Source organism: Pararge aegeria, chromosome Z (assembly GCF_905163445.1).
Source record: "Pararge aegeria chromosome Z, ilParAegt1.1, whole genome shotgun sequence".
NCBI classification, from domain to species: Eukaryota; Metazoa; Arthropoda; class Insecta; order Lepidoptera; family Nymphalidae; genus Pararge; species Pararge aegeria.
The window spans coordinates 7,537,988-7,556,314 of record NC_053208.1 but is presented as its reverse complement, the minus strand read 5'-3'; the positions used below and the strand labels follow the sequence as shown (position 1 = coordinate 7,556,314).

At 35.8% G+C, this 18,327-nt stretch overlaps 1 protein-coding gene across 1 annotated transcript in view; it reads right to left on the bottom strand.

Annotated features, from left to right (window-relative positions):
- LOC120636446 overlaps positions 1–18,327 on the bottom strand; it is a 96,886-nt gene that overhangs the window by 30,327 nt on the left and 48,232 nt on the right. The window lies entirely within an intron of this gene.

Below are 18,327 nucleotides of genomic sequence, written 5' to 3'. Positions count from 1 at the left end.
AGACTGTTTAGTAACAGGCAAAAGCGGAAAACATTTATTAGTCCAAGACCTATAATCTCATAGCGGATCGATTCCTAAATCATGGGACATTTATCATTTTTATCACATGATTAATGAATATTATGATAAATAAGCAATAACTAACTGCCGATTTTTTTACTTTCCCAACGAGTATTATAAACACAATGACACGGTTTATAAATCGTAGCGAATTAACAACAAGATAAATACAACAAAATACGTTAATGAGTTTATAATAGTGAATCGTATCAAAATCAATTTAACCTGCCTTGATTATGTATACAATATATTATCACTTGATAAATTTTTAGTAGGTATGAGTATATGTAAGAGTTAAAAATTACGACTTAATATATTTTCGGTTAACTTAGTTTTTATATGCGTCCTGTAATTTTACTGCATGGTACGGATATCAAAAAAAGTAAACAAGTAGTCAGTTTTTTTGATTTCGTCTCTCTGCCACTATCTCGGTTTACTGTTGGTATGCGGACTAGATGGCGAGCGAGTATAAATATTCCTGTTATCAAAATAATCATCATAAGCCTTAATTAATTTTTATTTGCTTGCCTCAGATCTCCTTTCTCGAGATCTCGAATCCCCATATTCGTAGACACAGATAGACTAGAGTTTCTTGTAACTGTCCGTCCGTCTATTCTTTACTGTACCCGGTCTCATGGTCTTAGAATGTATTTGGGGGAGATTGCACTTTATTTGTTGCCCTATCCGTCTGCTGGTCCATCAGTCAAGTAAACAGTCGGTAATTTATGATTAAAATCGATTGCGCCAATCAATTTGAGTGAAACCGCTGTCACGACAACTGAACACCGACAAACTGACAAAATGTCGTTATACCATCGCTGCGGTCCGATGGATAAAGTGCAATTTCACTCATGTTAACCCTAGTCCTCGCTTGCTTGATCAAGGTCTTTAAGTCTGTCCGCCTTCTGTACGTGCGTATATCTATTTAAGTTATATGTAAAAAATTAAAACATTAGAAACAGATAACCGAGATATTTTAACAATCATTGTTAATTAATAAATTAGATATCTACCTATTAATAATAGACAAAATTATTAAATGAAATTGTGTTTTCCGGGTCTGTATTATTATTACAATCTTTCCAAAGATCAGATCAAAGCATAAGATAGGTACTCCTTCGATCCGTTATCGACTGATATATTATGAACTATTTGAATGCGTATTCAGATTGTTATTAATGTCGTACAAATTATTGAAGTTACACTTCTTTTGGCGCGTTAGGGAAAAATGATGAGAGTAAATTTTTACGATGCGCGCGCACACCGTCACTAAAAACCGACACCCTGAAGTTACCTACAGTCAACATTTTAGTTTTTCAAAAGAGTTTTGACAGTTTGCCTTTCCGTTTGACTTTCAATTGTCAAAGTCTGCGGACTCAATCCAAAATCTCAAATTTGAAAGTGAGTTAAACTTGGTTATACGATAATGAGATAACTAGATAATGCGTTATAATACAACTTTCAATGTATTAAATAATAAATATATTGCTGGTGTGGTTTTTTTCACAAACGTTAGAATAAGGCGAAAGATAAAAATATTTTATCTTGTTACTCCAAAGAAGTATAACTTTTAACGCGTGTACATAAGTACATACACGTTTTTTTATATTACTAGACGAATAAGAATTGGACTATTAAATGTAAAAAAAGATTTGTCAGGCGGACTTTCTATGACATTCATCAAGATCATTGAATTGGAGGAGTAGTAGATCTACAGGAGGTAATGCAATGTCTTAGCGAAGCAAGTATTATATCTAAAATCCTGAGTGTAGCCAGGGGTTTAGGGGTGCCCGAAACGAAGACAGCCAGACAAGGATTACTTAAAAGTAATAAGTAAAGAATTTAAGTGATTTATTTTTATTTAAAAATCCATTGATTACTTTGACGTGTAACATATGTATTGTTTTATTTTATTGCTTTTAGCAAACTTTTTTTCTATTTTTACATAATATCTTTCATTCCTGCGCGTAAAAACTATTCTGTTCAAACTTCTACAAACAAAATCTAAGGTCACGTATTAAAAAGAATCTAATTTTCAAAGATTTTACATTACTTTAGGAGGAAATATTTAGGAATCTTTTCTCTATGGAACTGTGGTAATTGTGGTGCCTTATGGAACTGCTCACCTTGTGAGGGATGAAATTATTAATTGGATTTAGGCATTTCAATCCCCCTTATGAATGTAATGCTGTACTTTAGATAACAGGAATCCTAATAAGTCATTAAGCGTTAATTTTCGAATCGGATTTGGCAGGGTCTTAAAATAGTCCTCTCCTATTCACAATATTTTCAGTTGAAAAGGATATCATTATTTTTAGAACTCTCAATTTAGCTTAGTGCAGAGATACGTGTACAACAGAATTTGCACCTTTGTCGAGCGAGTGATGCGAAAAGAGACAGGTGTATACGTTTTAGCTCGGAAATTTCTAAGTCCCGCTGGAAACTAGAAATCCAGTTGTTGATATCTGTTAGTTTAAATTTCATATGCAGAATTTTCTACTTCGGTATTTTATGTTAAGCCTGGCGTTAACAAATAGTCTAGGTATTCATTTTAAGTAGGTCAAGCTGACTGAGTGACGAGATTATCTTTAAGAAAAGTCCCTATATGAAGTTGATTCTCATAAGCCTACATTAAACAAATACTCACTAAAATCTTCGAGGGCCGCAGTGGACGATATAGATAACCATATCGTTAAGACAACAATGAACGAATGGTACGGAACCATTTTCCGCTTCATTATCGCCAGGCCAAGTAAGCAATCACGGAGTACCGCTGAAAAAGAATTGTCAGTATTATTACTTAAACGTTAACCTTGTATACATGGTGATTTTTTTGTCGTTATACTTCAGAGACCAAGTTAATCTGTCCAACGTCTTCTATGCATGGGTAAAAATAAAATTAATAGTTTGCTACATAAGAAGCATCTAATATTGACTGTCAGCGGCGAGGAACTCGTCGTATTATAGTAGTAATGAGGCTAGAAATAAACTTGGTTCGAAAGCTATTTAGTCTAAGGGAGTGCTCGTTGCAGATAAGTAATTGTTAAGTTTCAAATAAATATTTTCAACTACGTTCAATTATTATTTGTAAGCATTCGAGTCGTCAATTGCTATTTTTTTTTTCAATGTTATTTCGTTTTTGAATTCTCTAGTAAGTGAACAGTTTATTTTAAGCATAGGGACTTAAATAAAAATAAATTTAGCACTATAAGTTGTACTGTGTGACAATAAAAATGCATATTGAAAATACCGCCAAACCCAACCTTCTGTTCTGTAGGATTGGCTTATTCTACCCAGCAGAAGCTGACCAGAAACTCTTTACAAAAGCAATCCCCTCAGTCTTCAACATCCAAGGCCAAGGTAAAATATGTGTTGCAATTGATGAGTTATGGCTCGCTAACTAAGCATCATAAGGCTAGTTTCACTCAGAGTACAATGAAGGGCATCGTCCGCATTATCTACGTAATTAAATCAGAAATGAAAAGAACCGTAAAAGAACCAAAGTTACTGAAATAGTTCAATGAGTAGCGAAGCTAAAGTGGATGTGAACTCCGAGCTTTGAGAAGGGCCATTAGCACTTCTCATAGCTCGGAGTTCAATTAGAGTGAGGGTTGCAAACTGCCTCGTTCATCCATTTCAAATACAGATCATGAGATCTTAGGTTAAATCGGGCACAGCATAGTTAAGTATTGGATTTTACCGAACCGAATGTTGTGGGCTTCTTCTTAAACCAGGAGGCGTAAGGAACCCTCGTAGCTTTAGTTTTAAGTTTATCACCATCATCACCTTGTACTTCTGGTGTAAGGTACGCATCAAAAGTACCAATTTTAAAGTTATCATTTGAATAAAGTTATTTTTGACTTTGACTTTGAATATAAAGCCCCAATCGTAACGGAGCGCCTAAGCTACAAATTCTTTTCTTCTAACAAAATGGAAGTCTAGATGTAAAACATTATCGGGCTGCGGATGATGATATAGATCCGTGTACTTCGGACTTCAAACTTGTCTCGAGAATCTACTGTCAATTTAAAAATGACACACCTTTGGGCGGGTGTCTTCGACAAGATTTTCAGATTATGCAGAAATACGTCCATAATTTATAAAATGTTGCAAGCATTATTCATCGTTATTTTTCTTTGTCGCTCTTGTACGAACTGTTTCAATTTAAAGAACAAAAAAAAAATTTCTCCGTCTCCATGAAATGAAAAATTATATCACATTCCTTTTAGATACGGAGCTAATAAGCACCGAAGGTTATTCTGTCAACCCCCGGCGGTGTCAAGGAGTAAATGTATTTATATCAAACTCTCTGTCGGTGGATTGTTGGGCCAAGTATTGGTCGCAAACAAACATATACTTACACACACATACATATTTTTACCATTATCTTAATATTATAGTGAATTCAAAAATATAAGTGATAGATTCCAAAATAATAGTGCACTGATACAAAAATAAACGCATTGTAATTTTAAACACTTTATTGGTCCGACCTAAAGCTTGTTTTAAATATAGGATAATTCGCTTTATAATATAAATATACTACGACAATACACACATCGCAATCTAGCCCCAAAGTAAGCGTAGCTTGTGTTATGGGTACTAAGATAGCTGTTGAATATTTTACACATAAATACTTATAATATACAGATAAACACCCAGACACTGAAAAACAATCATTCACACAAACATTTTCCAGTTGTGGGAATCGAACCCACGGCCAAGGACTCAGAAAGCAGGGTCGCTGCCCACTGCGCCAGTCGGCTGTTATGAATATCATGCCTAATGGAGATTAGTCATAAGGTCTAGGTTAAAGCGTGCTTTACTAAAAAATATAAATAGTATCGAGTCGCATTACACAGAAATGCTAGATAATCGTTCACGCCTTTCAAATAAAAAGCAATAACATATATATATATATATATATATATAGCATTTTTTTTATGACTAATAACTTCACGTCTATATAATCATACAAATGTTTCTATCTTTTGGAGGTTCACCACATAAGGAGGACAGTCAGGGCAGCGTCTCGCAGTTCTGTGGTATTTTTAGACTCGTAGTTGGGTTTTTGTGATTTTGTTTATCCAGTAGTCGTTGGTCAAATTTGGCATTGGTAAATACGTAAACCAACCGTGTGATCACCTAATATGTTCAACAGAATAAGCGATGATGTAAAAGCTGTGCGTATAGTAAATTCGCTAAAATAGCGGAAATTTTTGTTAAGACTACTTCAATTTTGGAGGTGCTATAAGTTTCAAAATGTTGTCTACCTGCCCATGTATGTGTAATTATAACAGCTAAACGGGTTAAGTGTTTTGAATGCGGTTTTGATGTCAACTTCTGTACAGGTGTTTTCATATTTTTTACTAGTAGATTCCTGCTTTCATCGTCTACGTTTTTTACTATTTGGGACTTAAACTATCCCGTGGGAACTCCTTGTTTATTCTGGCATAAAAAGTAGCCTATACTACTCTGCGTAAGGACGCAGAGTCTTATAGAGTCTTAGAGAGAATCGACTTGAGAAAGGTCTCAAGTCGATTATTTGCTTGTTAGGGCGTAAAGTAAGGACAAACAAACAAACACATTTTCGCATTTACAGTATAAAGTATTGATTAAAAAGGGCGGGAATCTCCGATATGGTGTTTGGGGACCTTCTTGGCAATTGATGTTTATAAATGCTCATATTGAAATAACGAAAGTATGGCATCACAAATTGAACTTAGAAGTGGGAAACCAATGCCCCACTGATGGGCATATGCCTTCTCTCAGTAAGAGGTGTTATAGGGCACAAATTTTACACACTGCACGTAGTGCGGGGCTTTAACAATATTTATCACATATTAGTGATCATGGGGGTACCCAGGGGGGGGCAGTGGAGGAAGCAGCTGCAACCCACCGACCCCCCGGAAATGACGCAGAAAATTTATGAACTCTCTTGAAAATGTATGGCGGCCAAGGTGCAAACACAGACAGAAATTAAAAAAAATACAGCTTTGGCTTCAGTATCGAGGGCCCTCTAATAATTTTTCAATAAATAGGGACGGTACGACCTAAAAAATCTCACTTTCCCCACCTAGTGATAATACTGCAACCGACCGTTAATAACCTTAACGTTACCTTAACTTAATTTACTAACTTGGGGCATTTTAATAACAGATAGATAAGTCTCTGACCAGCATAAGATGTTTTTACGTAGATTGTAATAATAGATATAAAATCAAATTCTGTAAGATAAGAAATTAAGTGATTTTAATAAACATAACTGAATAATGATATAGTTTAATCTTACTATCAAATTGTTATGGTTTTCGTTATCTCGTTACGCTTTAAATTGATAATGCGTTCATTAAACTCAATACAGTACAAAAACCTACTTTTATAATTTACAAGCTCTACGCTACTCTATGACCCAGTCTTGTTTTGCGACCTTAGGGATAAAAAAGGGACGAGGTTCTCTTAAAATAACGCATAATGCATTAAGGTAATGTTACTTCACGACTTTTAGCTGAAGTTTTAGTTATATATACACTGACATTGCAGAACTACCTGACATGGTCTGTAAAATATTAAACGTTTAAGTGACTTATTAGACGTGTGCTTGGGCCTAACTTTAGCAGACCTAATGTGAGCTACTTGCTAAGATATCCAACTGCTGCTTAACGGCATTGTAAGCATGAAAATTTAACCAACTGGATAAAAGTACTACTTGGCTTCCAACACATAGATAGAAACCAGTGCCCCATTTCCTATCAAAAATTGTTAGCCATGTAATCTAAGTAAACCTAAAGAAAAAAAATTCGTGTCTTCACCCGACATACCCACGTTATCGCCAATTCAACGTTAAGCTTCCTTTCTGCGATGTCTAAGTAACGATTATAATCGTTATTAATAATTAAGTACTATATCTGTAGGTAGATAATAATTTGTGATTATCACAACGCGATTATCGTGAGCGAGAGCGCGTTGAGCTGTCGGTCACGGTTATAAACACAATTTTTGCCTCCAACCCGTATAAGAGCTGGCAGCGTGGAGATACAAAGTTCTACCCCATCTATGAGAGCTAATAAAAAAATGAGAAAGAGAGTTAGTTGGTTATGTTTGTTTTACTCAGCACCTTTCGCACCGATAAAAAAATCTTTTCTTTTTAGTTATTACTTAAGATACTAGAGTATCCCGACGCATATAAGGCATATGAAGCGTCTGTTTTTTTTTGTTCTAAAACGCTTATCTCCGGAGCTAACACTTGGATTGAAAAGTTCCTTTTGCTTTCGATAGCTTAATTTTAAAGGAAGTTTAGAGTCTACATAAACTTATGACCTTAAGAAGCTGAGCTAAGGCAGAAATAGCGTGGTGATGTGACGCGTTGCGTTAGGTCGGGATTTATTGTGTAGAGAGTATGAAACTTTAAATGTCATGCAATGAGGAGGGAAGAAACCCATTTTATTAGAAGAATGTCAGCACGTAGCCCACCACGCTGGGCTGAATAGCGTAGCCCGTACGGATTAGTGGACACACTTTGAGAACATTATGAAGAACTCTCAGGCATGCAGTTCTCCTCGCGATATTTACCTTGAAGCAAGAGATATTTTAATTGACCAAAACGCAGATAACTTAGAAAAGTTAAAGTTGCGTGTTGGGATTCGAACTCGGCCCGTGGAAGTGAAATCGAAGTCCTACCTACTGGGCTATCACGACTATTCGCTCACCATAAAGAGGATATGAGTGTAAGTAGAGTACATAGTAAGATGTAGGATTTTTTTTTTAGTAATAATTTACGGTCCGAGTTGGTCCACATGGTGGTGAAAATCAACACCTATGAACTTGAAAGATATGAGTTAAAGTCGAAGAAATATCATGCCGAGCCCTCTTAGCGTGGCAAAGTGTTAAGAATAAAATTTTATTTAGGTAGGTATAACCTTAACTTATCAGAAGTTGAAGTATATAATTATAACACAACTAAGAACTCCAGCTATTCACCGCTGCGCTACAACGACGTCATTATTCGAAGAACTGTGTCACGAATCTCGATTACAAAGCATATTAACATATTTACGACAGTTATCCTTAACTGGTTAGACTATTTACTTTAAAACCCAGCGTTAGAGGAAACCGAGGTTATTAAGGCGAGTCGTGCATCCGTATTAATATAAAAAATGAGAAAGTGTGTCTGTTTGTTTTCTTTGTGTTTTAACTATGTTCGGTTTAACTACTGCACGAAAATTATGAATTTTCACACAATATATAGCTTGAACTGGACATGGACGTAGACTCTTTTTCTGGAATAGTGCCAGGAAAAGATTTTTTTTTTTTTACAGATACACAAGTTAGCCCTCGACTGCAATCTCACCTGGTGGGAAGTGATGATGCAGTCTAAGATGGAGATAAGAGAAAATTCAGAAATAATAAATCCCGAAATGGCCCCTGCCAGGTAAATTCATAGCGCTCACCGTTGCGCCACGGAGGTCGGAAAAAATATGTTATGAAATCTATTTGATTTCTTAAAAATTGTTCGTTCACACGGTGAAACAAATATTAATTACTAAACTCTTTGATTGTACACCACTATGAAGTTAGGGAAATAAAAGAAGAATAGAAACATAAAGATGGAAATCGAATACAAAAGGCGGCCTTATCGCTTTGAAGCGATCTCTGCCAGGCAACCTTAGGATTAGGACTACATGAGCGAGAACGGTCCGGTGATGTAAAATTATTATAAGCCTACATTGAAATAGCTTATACAAATACAAAAATGCACAAATAAATATAATATAACAAATAGGTATAAAAAATAAACTAATATTTAACCATCACATTATAAACATAAATACTTAAGATATGTTCTTAAGTATTTATGCAGAATAAAAATAAATACCAATGAGCAAGATTTTCGCACGTTGAAATTTCCGAGGCATAGAGTATCAAAATTCATTACCTTAAAGAAGGACGAACAATAAATAAATAAAAATAAATATACGACAATACACACACCGCCATCTAGCCCCAAAGTAAGCTTAGCTTGTGTTATGGGTACTAGGATGACAGATGAATATTTTTATGAATAATATATTAATAATAAGTATTGCAGATAAACTGAAAAACACCTTGGACTCGGAAAGAATAGTCGCTGCCCACTGCGCCAATCGGCCGTCAGAAATATGAAGAACTTGTTAAACGTCATGTCTGTTTTTTTCTAGTGACTCTAGCTTTCATTATTGTGAGGACGCACCGGTTCAAAAGGCCGAATGTACTTATAACAAACCGCTAAAAAACGGCAGTTGCAATTTTACAATTTCACAATTGAAATTTGTTTCCCCCCAATAATGCATAAGGTGAGGCAGGCTCCGAAATTATCTCAAAAAAAACATAATTAAAAACCATTTACTCATCTCCACCTTTAGGAGACGTTATGCAAATATCGCTAACTAGTCAATTACTTGAAGGCAAGTCCATTGTTAAACGAAGTAGTTCCTCGGATTGTTAAATGACAAACCTTACTGCCTTCACACACAAGACCATTACAACCTTTATATTAATGGATACCAATTAAAATAGCAAAGAATAATTTTCAAAAGACTAAAGCAACCCAATTGTAAACATAATAATCGCCTTCGCTTAACTTTGTGTAACTCTCTCAGAGTACACTATTAAATAGCATACGTTCAGAGGTGATATCGGTTAACAATAAGAATTTACCCAGACAAAAAGGACATCTTACAAGTTTGGCAATTAAAGTCGAAAGGTAAACTTAAAGGTTAGATTAGGTTTTAATAACGCTTAAAGTATAATTATTAATGCACATGTATACAATATCCAGTTCGATTACCAATACTTTTATAAATACAAAGCTGAATGCAGTTTTTGTAGGCAGACAGCGCGTTCCCAACAGTGCACTTTAAAGTTGTTATACTGAAACGTGCAATTAGATTGTAAAATCTAAGTTTCGATCGGTTAAATTGACACGAGATCGCTGAATTGATTATTATTTGTTTATTAGTGATAGCTATTACGCCGTTTTAGATATCACAACACTTTATACTTACTCGTATTTTGGCTGGCACTCCACCGGGCGACCGCTGAACTTGGGCACGGAACTGGGCAAATATATTTTATTGACAATACATTTTAACGATCTAATATTAATTATTGCTACCGCTCACCACGCAAAGGGTTTCATTATTCACACTGAAACGAAGATATGAATGCGAGGGGTTTTTAAACAGATAATCTTAATTGATAAGGCGCTGTCAACGATTAGTAGATTCAATTAAGTGCTGTTTACTTACCTGTATGTGTTTGTACATATAGCTTGTGTGTCGCAAATACAATTGAATAAAAATTAACATTTTTAAATCTTCTTACAGCCATCGCCGGTCCTTTTTAGGAGGGAAACCTATGTGAAGAGTTGCTGACCACACACTTATTCCAAAACAATAATGTAGACACCACCTACTCTCTCTACTACAGTAAAAGGATTGCAACGAGCCCGAACTCGACAGGGCTATTTTGTTTTGTTGTAGAGTTATATACATACATACAGTTATACCTATCTTCTTACTCCATCTTCAGACCGTGTACATCACATAGTCTGAAGAACTTATCAAAAAAAAAATAATAGTATCATGGTTTGTCGTGTAGTTCTTATATCTAACATCTAAGGAGATAAAATTGGTGTTTTAGTATGCGCGCTACTTTGAAATACGAGCAATAAATATATATAATACGAAAAAAAATACACAATGAGTACCTACCCCAATTGTTTTATTAATAGTATAACAAATGAGATGGAAAAAGAAGAGTTTACCATAGAGTTAAAATAGATATCCGCGTTAATTTTATTAAATAGATACAACAACAAACTTATTTAATGCATAAATTTCATTCGAAGAACTTTAAATTGATGCTAATTCAGAACGCGCCTGAAAATAAATATTATTTTTCGTAGTCTTTAGCTACTTTAAGTTCATCCCGATGAGTTAGAAATTGTTTGTAAATTCCTTGCTATACTAAAACAATAAGGTGTGTATGGCTGCATCTAAAAATATAAGCATCCGTGCCTTTGAAACCATTGCACGAACAGGCAATGTTTTATCTACTGTTTTGAAGGCCCAATTACTGATCACCAGCTATACAAGTTTTATTAGAAAGACCCTTAGAATTCCTCGCCAGATATTAAATATAGGACCAAATAACTATTATGCAGCCTTGGTCAAAAAACTATTTCCTTATCTTAGGCATCGCATGCTTTAACGTTCTTCATAAACAAACGGTTTACCGCCATCATATCAAAGGTTATCCTAGCCTCTAGAACAAAAGTAGATAGTTGAAACAAGGTCTTAAGATTTATAGTCTTTATATTGGTGGATCACTATACCAATAACAGTGTATTTTCAGACAATTTCCAATATCATAAATATTCAATAAACTGCATTTTAGCTCCTCATAAATACCTAAGTGGGCAATTATGCCGGTATTACTCTAGTAGTTGTTGAAGAACATTATCCGATACCACTTCATTGCAAACCCTTTTGCAGCTATTATAAATAGAACTGATGCCCGGGACTTGTTCAGAAAGGATTAGAGATTTTAATAAATTCCGCAGAAACTCTGTATTTTTCCGGGCTAAAATCTATATTCGTGCCAAATTGTATTAAAATCGTTTCAACGGTTGTCGTGAAAAGGTAGTAAGTAAACAGAAATAGAGTTACTGTTGATATTTTTAGAAATAGTAAAGGATTGGCGGCACTTCGCATACAGCGCAAGAAACACGGATATGAAACACACAAGCCAGGGCCGAAGCCAAGATGGTAGGATAGCCTTGAAGAGTAACACCAGGTTATTAATGTTAGCTGTAAGTATCAGCCTAGGTAAGGAGGCAAAGCCTCGTGGCCAGCAATGACAGAATAATTAACAGCAACACGGTTTCATTGCAACTAATAAATCTGTAAACCATTTGCTACTTGGGTATTTTCATAAAAATAATATAGTCATGAAACTAAAAAGTTCCTTTAAATTGCGTCGTTTTTTCTCGGCCATAGTAACCTTGCCTGATGCTGTGGTACCGTCAGTGGCGTGCATAGAGGGTATGCACAGGGTATGCGGATGATATAAAATGAAGAAAATCTCCAGTTATAAAAAACTTAAGGATAGGCATTGTAAGAGTTATAAAAAGCCTACCTTTAAGTATTTATAATACATACCGGAGATTTCCTTAATTTTGAATCATCTGTATACCCTGTACGTACCCTCTACGCACGCCACTGGGTACCGTATAGACTATATTCCAACATACTTCTCTGGCCCTGAGACAGTGTTGCTGCATGTGATTTTATTTAATTTACCTTAAATTTACATTTCAAAAAAACAATTTAAAGTAGCTTATACGGTATGAAGACAAAGTGAAAATCTACTTACAGGTAAACGACTACACAAACAAGTTTGAAGGCAGTGTATCCAGTTTAGGCAAAATATAAAATAGGCAATGTATAAAATTTCATTCAAGCCTATTTGAAAGATGTAGTACTGCTATTTTATGAAACCATAAAAAGCTAATATGGTGCCAATTCGTTCCATGCTTAAATATCAGGCCAGATTTTTTTTTAACTAGCGTCCTCCTCATTTCGTCAACTTTTTTACAAATCCTGCGAGAACGGCTTGAATCACAGGCCAGTTTTTTTTTCTTGCAACTAGCGTCCTCCTCATTTCGTCCACGTTTTTTACGGTTTTTTACAAATCCCGCCATAATTTTGGTTGCTTTTTTGCTTAGTTAGAGAGTGAAGAAAGGACAAACAAACAAACATTATAAAACCATAACATAACATACTACTACCTGCATTTATAATATTAGTTAGGATTTGACGCATGAGAAGGGAAAATTGGCAAAATGATGTAGGCAAATTGAATAACGTGGTGAACGAAGAAGAAGGTAGGTACAACCCCGTGCCTCAGAAAGCCAAGTAAAGTTTAAGTGGTTCTCCTTACTTATAAATAAGCAGCTTCCTGCAAATTCGTGCGCGGAAAAAGATAAGTAGATTTCCAATATAAACTTTATTTAATACTCCCCATCGCGCTGCATCGCAGTTACTCGCCTCCCCCCTTCGAGCTCCGAAGGTCATAGGTGTTGTAAGGTGTATTTTGGCATCTATCTATAATAATACTATATAACCCAGCAGTTATCCTGCCCGATCAAGCAACGCCATCTACCGGGTACAGTCGTGATTACGAACTATCCAGGTAACCATTGTAATAATACACACAAAATTTCATTCAAACCAACCCAATCGTAGTTCGGTAACGAACACAACATATAGTAGAATATATTTAGCAGAATATAATCCATATTTAGATTATAAAGAAAAGATTTAATTATTTGTACGTAATGGATGATCTCTTGACCCATTTTAAAACTTCCTAGGCTCATAGATACCATAATTCACAACGAGTAGAAGCTATATACATATTATATAATAAGCTATCAAAATGTAATAATCGTGCTTGTAAAGTAACCGAAAATGTTTATGAGCTGATTTATCCGCGTACGTAAATATAGTTATTCTTGAGTTGAATTTTCAAATAGTCCGGGGAGCCCTATACCCATAACTATTATAGATACGCCGCTTTATCGCATTTAACGTCGAAAATAATTAAAAAATTGAAAGGTACACGGTTATCATACAAGGTTTTCACACAAAATGTTTAATACATTATAATGTGGATAAATCTTGCTTTGAAAAAATTAAAATGCATAAGTTGTGTTGTCTGATCGTTCTGTTTGCGCTAAGGGAGGGGTAAGTAAAATTTATAAGTAAGTAGTAGTAGTAATAAGTATTCATTAAAATAAATATTTTTAACATCAATAAATGAAAACACACTTCCTTAAACCGTCATACGTAATGCATGTGCTGCCCTCTTCCTAATGCGGACCGAACTACTTAGCGGGGATTTAAGACGAGAACCCGTGTTGTGTGGTTTTTCGTAGCTTGGTTGAAATATTTCCTGACGTCACATCCAGATGGGCAATTATTCAAACTGAAAACTGGTTGTTTAAAATCAAAATCCGGGTTTATTTAAATCCAAATTGATAGAAAAAAAAAAAAAGTTGTTTCGTTACGTTGGGTTTCAACCAAGTAGCAAGAAATCGTTTGAATTTCCTAACTCACGCTATTGAAGTTTTTATCTTCCGGAGCTATATATATGCGGTTAATTAGGCCCCATCCCCCCGATGCCGTCGAGCCCTGGGGCTCTTCTAATGGCGAGCTTTCGCGCCCGCCCCGGTGACGATGTAGCAACCCCTCAGGTGGTTATCGGCAAGAGTCCATCCGTTAATCGAATCTAATCAAATCCCTACGTTCAGGAGTCCGTGTCTACATTGGAACAGTTGGACGGAGGCCGTACAAAGCTCCGTTGCGGCGGCCCTGGATTGGATTTTCCCCTACAGTTCTAGTGATTCGGCACACGGACTGGGGATTAAGAGCCTCACTGGCTTTATCGAATTTGCCTGCAGTGGCGTGCATAGAGGGTATGCACAGGGTATGCAGATTATATAAAATGAAGAAAATCTCCAGTACGAGATGTAAATACTTTAGAGTAGGCTTTTTATAACTCTTACAACGTCTATCCTTAAGTTTTTTATAACTCGCACTGGAGATTTACTTTATTTGATATCATCTGCATACTCTGTGCATACTCTCTATGCACGCCACTGCTTGCCTGATGAGGTAATACCACACGTATGTGGACAATTCGACAATTCGACTCTTATGCAATCTCAGTCAATTTTATCTTTAAATTCTTAATAGAAATTATAAATTTTATTTCTCATGTCCACATAGTAGCGTGAAGTATGGCAGGTGTAAGGAACGACGAAATTTTATGTCGCGCGTTTTCATAATAATGATAATCAAAAAATAAATTTAATCTCATACAACCAAGATAAGAAAAGTAATACCATTTATTTGGATAGGAGACAAGGGGTCTTATTAGCTTTACGTAAACTAATAGGGTACCTAAAAAGCTATTTTTACATAACCTGTATGGAAAACGGTTCCCATCGTCGTCATCATCAGCATCATATAAACCCTTTACCGGCCCACTACAGCAGGGCTAGCACAGGCAGAAGACAAGAATTATATCCCCTGATTATATCCCTTGTCAGGGGATATAATATAGTTTACCCCCCCCCGTTTATTATTATACATTATATTATTTGGATGTTATTTCCACTTCTGCGCCAATGCTCTGAGAGTGCTGTGGGAGAAAATACATTTTTATCCTTTCTCCGGGGAGATAATTTTCTCCTGCCCATGTAACCGTGCAAACCACGGGACTATTTCCACAATGAGAAGGGGTTAAAGCTTTAGTCCACCACGCTGGCCCAGTGCGGATTGGTGGACTCCACACACCTTTGAGAACATTATGTAGAACTCTGAGGCATGCAGGTTTCCTCAAGATGTTTTCCTTCACCGTTGAAGGATACTATATAGGCATAGATATGGTGTGGTGGACTGCGGCCTTAACCCCTTCTCATTGTGGGAGGAGACCCGTGCCCTGTAGTGGGCCGATAATGGGTTGATATGATGAAGTTTGAATCTAAGGTCTTAAGCGCTGTAGGTTGAAATAACAGCGTAAGCCATCCCCACTACTAACATAAACATAACGCAAAGTTGTAGGGTATATTTCTGAATAAAACAGACTGAGGAAATCATGCTAAAAGAAAAACAGAAGGACCGGTGAGAAATGAATAATTAAATTAAGAGGTATCAGTAGTAATTTATTACGTACCTACTTCGATTATCCAAATAATATCTTTACTTTGCGATATTAAATATAAATGATATTTTTATACCTACAATCTAATCTAGCAAAAAATGTCCGAGTAGCGAGGTCTCGTAAAATTTACTTGGGAATAAGTTCGCACTTTGTCCGTCTGTGAGTGCTTGAATCTGATGAGGAGCATCTTTAAATAATCCACCGCCTACCAAAATACGGTTCCTGTAGGGTCAGGATGCGCACCACGAGAGAGTTATGTCAACCCATTACCTCGTCAATCTCTATACAACAGATACGAGTAACGGATAGAGATTATTATCTCGTCGTTCGATCGGTTTATATTGTAAATAATCAACGCTGCAGGCCACGTGGCCGGCCATTTTTTTCACGTCTTGCCCTTGACTGAATTCTCACCTGATATAAAGTGTTGATGTTGTCTAAAATGGCAGAGCCTGTAGAGGTATCGAAGTTAATAAACCGGATAGCCGAATAGGATACACGCCATCGTACCGGAACACTTAAGAGGAATTTGTAGGCGTGATTCTCCATACCTTCGTAATCCCCCTATTTCCTACTGGATAATGTATCTAGCGCAATTTATTTATTTCTAAAAATCAAGTATAGACATGTCGCTATCATTTCATGTTTTCAAATAGCTTCAAACTTTAGAAAATCTGACCTATTTTACTTCCATATTCATACTTCATAGGACTCGGACTAATATAAAAAAAATATAAACTGATTAAAAAATGGACTATAATTTTAATATGGTGCTATTACTAATTGAGTCGACTACGTTTTGGATGAGAAAATAGAGGAATACGAAACGTCGCTCTCTTCAAATTGTTATAGGTTAATTCGGTTTGAGCTTCTACCCTTGTCGCACTCTACGAAGTAAGACATCATGAGCCCATCATGACGGCAATAGGTTTTTATATACAAAATTAATTTTTAATTTTTAAAGATAAAATTATATATCCTTTCAAGGTAAAGACCAAGTTCAGGGCGAGCCACTAGTTCAATAAAAAATTGCGCAAAAGTAAAGATAATATTTAACATTTTTAGCATTGCGGTAGTTGGTATTTATGAGACGGAATATAAGAAATAGTCAATATGGCAGACCGCTTAACAGATAAAAATAAACATCACTATATAATACCAGTAGATAATAATCATAGTAACAATACGTATCTATTCTGTAATAACAGAGAATTTAGATAACGAAAAGCTGTCTCTCTTTTTGTCTTACCGTAGCTGTGTTTAGAGTCGAGTGTTATGAATGAAATGTATGTTGCCCATACACTCTGTAACCTTGATCGACGTCCACTGCTGGACATAGGTCATTTGTAGGGAGCTCCAAATATCAAGGTATTGTACCGCTTGGATCCAGTGGCTCCCTGCGACTGGTTTGATGTCATCAGTTCACCTCATGAGGGGTCTACCAACGCAGCGTTAAGCGGTACGAGGTCGCCATTCCAGCACCATGGCACCATTACCACTTTAGCTTCGCAATTCGATGATATATGTAGGTAATTCTCGAACCTTATATACACGGATATTTTCAATTAATTGTTAAATACTGTACTTAATTAATTAATTACTTAGGTAATTCTTGACCTCATTTGACCTTAAATGACAACCATGGCATCAGCTGGATGCCATGGTTGTCACTGTATACCGTATAATTGTATGCTAAATTTGTATATACGGTATAAGTATTTTTATAAGTTGCGGTGATCTCAGGAAAAAGTTAAGCAACATAAAAAATGACATTATTTAGTATTACAAAAGTCATTTTGTCAGAGCTCGCATAATCAAGCGGCCAAGCATCATTGTTGCAATGATCTGTTACGGTCTAAATGGCGTGGCTACCCGTGTAACTACAGGCCATGAGGCTTAACACCTACGTCTCAGGTTGATGGAAACAGGGCAGCAATTTTCTTGATCTCTTTGTAGTCGATGGTTTCCCACTCATGGGGGGATATCTGCTTAGCTCGTCAATTAGTACCCTTTTTAGCGACCAACAAACGTGTGTGTGTGTGTGTGTGGTGTGTGTGTGTGTGTGTGTGTGAAAAAGGAAGGAACACAAAAAAAAGAGAGAGGCGATTTGGATTTTTTTTTAAAGGTGAATTATACGGTATTTTTCTACGCTATGTTTGATGAAAATTTGTCCAAGATTATATATTTACTACTACTACTAGCGATTATATATTTTTACACAAATCGCTCAATATTGGTATCAAATAAAAGAGCTTGAGTAGAAGAATTCTTTCAATATGGCAAATTTCAAATCTAAGATGGCCCCAAAATGGTGTCTTACATCGTTTTTTACAACTCCCTCAATATGGATATCAAATGAAAAGGTTTGACTAGTATAATAATGTATACTATATCGAAAGTCGGTTTTTAAAATATAAAATTTTATAAAATTATCTATCAAATAGCTATTTATACTTTTATCACCATCGAAATGTCACATTGCACGTTTACATGCATCTT